Source organism: Lynx rufus, unplaced genomic scaffold, assembly GCF_022079265.1.
Source record: "Lynx rufus isolate CCGP_SWC_20201006 ecotype Redwood Valley unplaced genomic scaffold, mLynRuf1.p SCAF_3, whole genome shotgun sequence".
Lineage (NCBI taxonomy): Eukaryota > Metazoa > Chordata > Mammalia > Carnivora > Felidae > Lynx > Lynx rufus.
Genome location: NW_025814845.1, coordinates 129582968 through 129590891, shown reverse-complemented (window position 1 = coordinate 129590891; position 7924 = coordinate 129582968). Strand labels below are relative to the sequence as shown.

General features: G+C 36.7%; 1 long non-coding RNA gene across 1 annotated transcript; it reads right to left on the bottom strand.

Moving 5' to 3' along the window:
* On the bottom strand, nucleotides 1-6087 carry LOC124521318 (uncharacterized). The gene is made up of 3 exons (XR_006964448.1): nucleotides 5949-6087; nucleotides 3494-3629; nucleotides 1-131 (listed from the first exon to the last, which is right to left on the bottom strand). It is a non-coding gene; the product is annotated as an uncharacterized LOC124521318 (long non-coding RNA).
* Between the last annotated feature and the right edge of the window lie 1837 nt (nucleotides 6088-7924).

Genomic DNA, 7924 nt, shown 5'->3' with positions numbered 1-7924 from the left:
ATTTCATTATTAGGAAATAGTATAATTCATCATATTGGTTTATATGAGGAGAAAAATGAGCGTCTTCATAGATGGTAAAGGGGTATTTCAATATAATTTGAAATCCATACTTCATTAAGTAAAAATAAGACCTATTAACATAGGAACAGATGGATATTTCAAAAACTTAATTACCCTATAATGAGTTGTTAATAGAAATATTCCTATTAATGTTGAAAACAAGGCAGGGATATCCATCCACATCACTATTAGGTTTTTTAAGACTTGTCTGGAGTTTTCTAGCTTTTCTGGAAGTTTTTTTTTTAGAAGATATAGAGGTATATTGAGGCATCTGTGTGGCTCAGTCAGTTGAGCTACTGACTTAATTGTGGCTCAGGTTGTGATCCCAGGGTCATGAGATGGAGCCCTATGTCAGCTCTACGCTGAGCGAGGAGTCTGCTTAAGATTCTCTAGGTCTCTCTCTCTCTCTCTCTCTTTCCCTCTGCCTCCCTTCCCCACTCATGCTTGCTCTCTCTGTCTAAAAAAAAAAAAAAAAAAGGTAGAGGTGGAGGTATAATAATTGGAAAGTAAGGAAATAAAATCATTGCAGATAGTTTGATTATGCACCTGGAAAATCTAAGAGAACTGATTGAAAACTATTAAAAGCAATAGCCTATTCAGTAAGGGCTTGGTACAGAACCTGATACTCATGGGGCGCCTGGGTGCTCAGTCGGTTAAGCATTGGACTTCGGCTCAGGTCATCATCTCACAGATCGTGAGTTCGAGCCCTTCATCGGGCTCTGTGCTGACAGCTCAGAGGCTGGAGCCTGTTTCAGATTCTGTGTCTCCCTCTTTCTCTGCCCCTCCCCCACTTGCTCTATGTCTCTCTCTGCCTCTCAAAAATAAACATATTATAAATAAATAATAAATAAATAAACATTTAAAAAAAACCCTGATACTCAGAAATCAGTAAGCAGTAAAATCTAATGGAAAGAAAAAACTCTCATAAAATGACAAAAAGATGGAGTAAAATTAAAAAGAAATATGTAAGTCCTGTATGAAGAAATTTTCAAAATCCTCCTTAGGGATGGAAAAGAAGCCTTGATTAAATGAAAGGCATATTATGGTCTTGGGTAAGAAACTTCAGGATGTCATTTCCCTTTAAATTCTAGTAAATTAGCTCAATCCCAGTAAAACTGCATATTGTATTTTTTTATCTATTATAGAATAAAAGCTGATTCTTAGTTCTTATAGAAAAATTTAAAAGCAATGATACCTAAGATAATCCTGAAAGAACAAAAAATGAGGGAGGGAACTAGTCTGGTATGGATACATGATCAATGAAATGGAGCACAGTCCAGAAATAGACCCAAAAACAAATGATAATTATGTGTATGGTCAAGATAGCCTAGCATAACATGCTCAATCTTACTTAAATCCAAATTTAAAAATACAATAAAAGCTACAGTTTTCACCAATAGGACTGTCAAAGTTAAAAAAAAAAAAAAAGAGGTAATAATATACGTATAGGCAGTGTAGGAAATAATTTTCTATTTTGCTGTCCCAGAAAATTCATATTGAGAACTTTGTATTAGCAATACTTTTTAAAATTACAAATGAATATGATTTTTAACCCAGAAATTCTAGTTCTAAGAATTTGTGCCATAAATGTGCTTGTATGTGCCATTAATATGCTTGTATGTATATGCATCATTTACAATGGAAAACTGTTGAAAGGTGTGTGATTACTGGACTAGGCTCAAGAAGAAAAGTGGATCTGGTAAAGTGAGTCTTATGTTAATGATGCCTTGCATGTTTACATTTTACACACAGCTGTCTTGTTCACGATTGCATATGATTCCCCAAGACTTTTGAGAAGTAAGTTGGACCAATACTCCCATTTTACAGTTGCAGAATCAGCTTTAATAGGCTCAAAGCATGATTAACAGGGGAGCCAGTGTGAGAATCCAGGGTGTGTGTGTGTGTTAATCTCTTGCTAGCAAATGGCGCTCTTATAATTTCTCATTAATTCCCAGAAGGGTTGCCTTTCCATTGATTTAAAGGGCACTTTAGGGGAAGAGTAAAGCAAATATTTATGTTTCTCCTGAACTGACAGCATTCCTAGCCAAAAGTAGCCTTGGTTCTAACAATGGCTTCAGTCCATATACCTTTTCCAGCTATTCAGTGTTTAACACATATATTTTTAAATCTATATATCTATGTCACTACCTGTCTACTGTTTATCAATCATCTGCCTAAATTTACTTTGAGGTTAAGGAAATGCATATTTTTAGATTAATATCTGCTACGTGAATTCTTATAAATTAGTAATGTCTTCAAGGATTTGGAGATTTGGGAGATTTTAGGAAGAGAGAAAATTACTGATTTGAGGAGACCTGTATATTTGCTGAACAATTTTTTTTTTTTTAGTTCATATACACTTAGTAGGTGTTGTAGAAGATACCAGAATTATAGTGTGTGATATCTACTTTCCAAGCTGAATTATAATCATGGATGACAATAATAAATGTTTATGTAAGGATTGAATAAGAATATAAGAGATTTCTTTCAACCAGAATCATAAATAAAGTGTTAAATGGATGTTATATCCTGGGAGTGTTTGGGGGGTTGGGGAGGATAGCGTATCTAGAAAGGCAGTTTGTGAAGGAACTCAGTCTTGGACTGTACTTTGAAGGATGGGGAATATTTAGGCAGATAGACAAGTGGGGAATGTATGAACCCGCTCTTAACATTGTCACTAGATAAGCTGGACTGGAATTCGAACTGGGCTTCTGTTACTTCGGCTACTTCTGCCTCTGTGAGAAGAAAACAGGCTTGACCTTTTAATAGAGTTGGCCTGGCAACTGCAACTGGAGAATGTAATCTAGGAAACTGGGAAATTCTTTGAGACTACAGTTGGTTCAGACCTTGAAAATGATCATTTTTATGTGGGCACACACTATAGGCACATACTTGAACAACTTGGTTTCTGTTAGGGATGCCTGGCTGGGTCAGTTGGAAGAGCATGTGACTCCTGGTCTCAGGAGTTGTGAGTTTGAGCCCCACCTTGGGTGCAAAGATTACTTAAAAAATAAACTTTCAAAAAAAAATGGTTTCTGTTAACCTGGACAAGCAAGATAATTAAAAAAAAAATTTTATGTGTATTTATTTTTGAGAGAGAGAGAGAGAGAGACAAAGCACAAGTGGGGGAGGGGCAGAGAGAAAGGGAGACACAGAATCAGAAGCAGGCTCCAGGCTCTGAGCTGTCAGCACAGAGCCTGATGCAGGGCTTGAACCCATGAACTGTGAGATCACGACCTGAGCCGAAGTCAGACGCTTAACCGACTGAACCACCCAGGCACCCCTATGGGCAAGATAATTTTAATAAGACACTCTTTATCATGAGAAGGTTTTGAATAATAGATACCCACCAAAAATAAGGACTGACTAAGTTAAAAAAGCACCAGCCATGCTGGGAGCCTCACCATTCCTCACTGCAGACCAAGCCTCTTACCTCAGGGATAGTTGGGGCTTTGGTGGCTGTTCTCTGTAGTCTGTGGGCTCTAAGGCCAGACTCTCACAGTGTCAGTGAAGTCTTGACCTCTGTATGAAAAGGAAGCAAGCGATGTGGAAACTTCAGGATTATTTGGCTGGAAAGAAATAGGACAAAATAAAGACTGTGACCTATGATTCCATTTTCAGCAATGCAACAGTTGTTAAATGAGCATTTGATTTCTTCGGATGAATAAGATCATCGCGCTAATAACATGCAGAAAGATCGTTTGACAAAATTCAAGAAAAACGTCAGCCAAACTTCTGTGAGAAAGAGTGGGGGAGAGATGTCAATAATTTCTTGAAGAGTAATTATTAGGAAGGAGCACTAAATCATTTTTCACAGTGGAGCATAGAGACAGGCACAGGAATAATTAAAGTCAGGAAAAATAAAAGAATGTTTGCACTCGATTTTAAAAATTCAGTGTGGTTCTGGGAACTAATTGAACTAATGGGATAAGAAAAAAATAAGAAATAAGGAAAGTCAAATTATAATGATTTATAGAGAAAGCATACAAAGCAAGCAACAGAAAAACTGTTAAAACGAAAGTGCCCTGTAAAATGATTCCACACAAGAAAAATATTACATGTGAAAATTAATAGTTTATCTTAAAAACAGCAGTGAGCTGTTTTATATCGTCTAAAAACCAATCACCTTCCACCATGAACACAACCTATACCATAAACAGAAAATGTAGAAACTATATAAATAAACAAAAACTATAAAACCCTATTGAGAATCTTAATACATGGAAAGACACACTGTGCCCCTGGAAGAAAAAAACCCACAAAATTTTAAATATGCCATTTCTATAAAAATTAATGTGTAAGTTTACTATGATTCCAATCAGACTTTTAGTGACTTTTGTGGGAAGAACTTTACAAATTGATGATCAAGTTTATGTGATAAAAGATAACAAAATGTGTTAGAAATTTTTGAAAGAGCAGAATCGTAAGAGGTGGGTGTGTCCATTCTACCAGTTATAAAATGCAGATAATTACATCAGAGTTGTTTATTGCAGAAATAAAAAATTAAGTCAGAACAGAATAGACAGCTCAGAAACAGATATGGTTTCATGTGGAAATTCAGTATGGGCTCTGATATGGAAATATCTCAGTATTATATTGGAATAAAAAAGCTGTGTACTAGTCAATGTGTAACATTATTTACCACTCATCTAAATGTGTAATTTACTAATATAAATGCCATTGCATCAATACATGTTGAAGGACATACAAGAAACAACACTGATACCTGTTTGAAATGGGATAGGGTCTTGGGTAGATGATAGACCCTTTTAATGTACATCTTTTGGTATAAAAGCATCTGCCCACGAATAGAGGACTGGTTAATACATGTTTTTCAGTAAAAATAAATAATATGCTTCTCTTGCAAAGAATATAGTAGACATTTAGTTGACGTAGAAAGATAGCCACAGAATATTGGGGGGAAATGTTCAGAATATATAGCATCATCTTAATAAAAAATCTTCTTAATATAGATCTCAAAGGATAACAAAGTATGAAGGAGTAGAAAGTAGAGGCTAAAGTGAGTCCTTCACCTTTCATTTCATTGGAAACAGTAACTACTTGCAGTCAAAATGGAAAATATCACCCAGCTAATCATATCTATTAGTTATTTCCTCACCGATACATCACTGTTCCATGTACAGACATATTCATGGAATAAAAGCTAGTCTTTATCTCCCAGTTCTCAAACGCTGACAATAATTTATAATTCATTTAATAAAAATTAGTTTAGTAGTAAGTTAGAGTGCATGCATAATGTGGCACAGGGAATAATATGCTGCCATTAAAAAAATTTTTAACATGCTAATGTAGAAAAATGGCCAAAATAGAAAGAAAAATTTGCAAGAACATATTAAATAAGTATATAGGCTTCTTTAAAGGTAGTTGATTGAACATCTACATCCAATTTGCTTCTCCTCAAAACCTCATTGAAATGATGGTAGTTTTTGTTTTAGTCATAAAACCACAAAGACAGGAATAAGCAAAGAGAAAAAGGAGAAACAAAATTTGGAAACAAGTGTACCTGAAACTAATGTTATACTGTATGCTCACTAACTAGAATTTAATAAAAAACTTAGAAAAGAAAAAAGAAGGCATCTGGACAAGTGGTAATCAACACACTGGAGAAAGCTGAATCCTAAGCCATCAACAAGAGAAGTAAAAAAGCAACCTAGTTTATAGAGCAGGATCCTCAAAGACTCAGAAATGGGCACGATCCAGTGGAAAGTAGCATAAGAGAAGATCATTAAAATGCTGAGACCTTGTAATTAGTGATGCCAGATAAAATACAGCACAAATGTGAATTTCAGGTGAACAACAAATGACTTTTTAGTATAAGTATGTTCCAAACGTTATTACCTATAGTATAAAAATTATTCATTGCTTACCTTAAATTCAAATTTAGTTGGGTGTCCTGTATTTATTTGCTGAGTCTGGCAACCTTACTTGGAATGGACATAGCCCCCAGGAGCACCTCTATAAGAAAGAAGGGGAGAGAGAAGGGTAGAGAACAAACACTGGCTTCTCCCATCGGCCCGCCTTGTGATTTGCCAATGGTGCGTCCTGTTAGCAGAATGTAACTAGAAGCCAGTTGACAAAAAGCCTAGGAAATGGTTTCTTGACCCACAGTCACACAGCATTACAGAGTAGAGGACAGAAGGATGGGTCTGGAGCTGACTTGACAGTAAGTAAATAACCAGCAATTTCTGATATGAATGATATATAATTTTTGCTTAAGATATTTACAGATATGAAGACGCATCCTGGGTAATTTCTTTGTACACATGCTTTGGTTGCCTATTTTGGTGCTCAAACATTTTGGGTGCTTCATTTTGGTGGGGAAAAATATCAGTGATAAGGGGAATGTGAAATGTCATAAAACAAGTACCACATGAAAGGTCCACTCAGAAACGCCATTAGGAGGGGCACCTAGGTGGCTCAGTGGATTGAGTGTCCCACTCTTGACTTCGATTCAGGTCATGATCTCAAGGTTTGTGGGTTTGAGCCCCGCACCAGACTCCAAGCTGACAGCGCAGAGCCTGATTGGGATTTTTTTTTCTCTCTCTCTCTCTCTGCCCCTCCCCTGCTCACTCTCTCTCTCTCTCAAAATAAACAAATAAATTAAAAAAAAAATAAACAAAAAAAAAAAAGAAGAAAGGCTGCTCATTCTGACTAGGGTGAGGGGTGAGGATGGAGCTTTGAAGAAGCTTTACAGAAACATTCGAATGAGATTTGCATGAAAGAAGGGGAAACAGACATGCCCAGATGCACAGTGAGAGGGAAACGAAAGGTGAGAAAGTGTGTACTGTGTTCTGAGAGTAGCCACGGTTTGGTGCTGCTGAGTAGAAAAGATGATGGGGAGAGTTTGGTCACGTGGGAATAGCACCTTGTTGGAGGAGGGCCTTGATCGAGCTAAGAATTTGGCTTTTATTCTGCCAATGAATGCATGGGCCCTGGGGAACCACTGAAGGATACTAGCACCAAAGAAAAAGTTAGATCTAGACCAAGCGCCTTCAGGGCCATGTTAATGGATGAGATTTCTCAGAAAGTACAGGGCGCTGGGTCTTAACCTTGTAGAAGCCCTATTTATAAACACTCAGAGATATCTACCATGGGCAATCTTTATGGCACCTTCTGTAAATCATCGTTTCATTCTGCTTACTCCAGTCAAAACTAATTTTGTCAAATTTTCTTTTTCTTGTATTTTGAAAAACAGTGATACATTTTTCTTTCCTAAACACAAAATACACCCTAATCCCAAAAATATTTGGTTCGTCAAATTATATTAATACTACACTCACAAGCTATTGAGGTAAACCCGAATTGCTAAAGTTATTTCATGAAAACTCTGACAATGCACATTATATTGCACTGCAATTTGATGTGACTATTTTTCCTATTCTCGCGTGTGTGCGTGCAAGTGCACCTATATATTCAGGCTTTCTTAGTAACACATTTAGGCAGAATGTTATGCATTGAATGTGTGTGTCCTCCCCCAAACTCATATGTTGAATTCCTAATCCCATAGTGATGGTATTAAGAGGTGGGGTCTTCGGGAGGTAATTAGGTCCTGAAGGTCCTGAAGGCGGAACTCTCATGAAATGGATTAGTATCCTAAAAAAAAAAAAAAAAAAAGCCCCTAGAGAACTTTCTGGTGAGCATACAGCAATAAGATGGTCACCTACAAACCAGGAAGCAGGCCCTCCCCAGACACCACTTGATTTGGGGCTTCCCAGTCTTCAGAACTGTGAGAAATAAAAGTTTGCTCTTTAAGCAACTCAGTCTCTAGTTACCCAAATGGAGCAAAACAGGCATGATATCTATAAATGGTGTCATACCATATACCTTGAGATTTGCTTTGTTT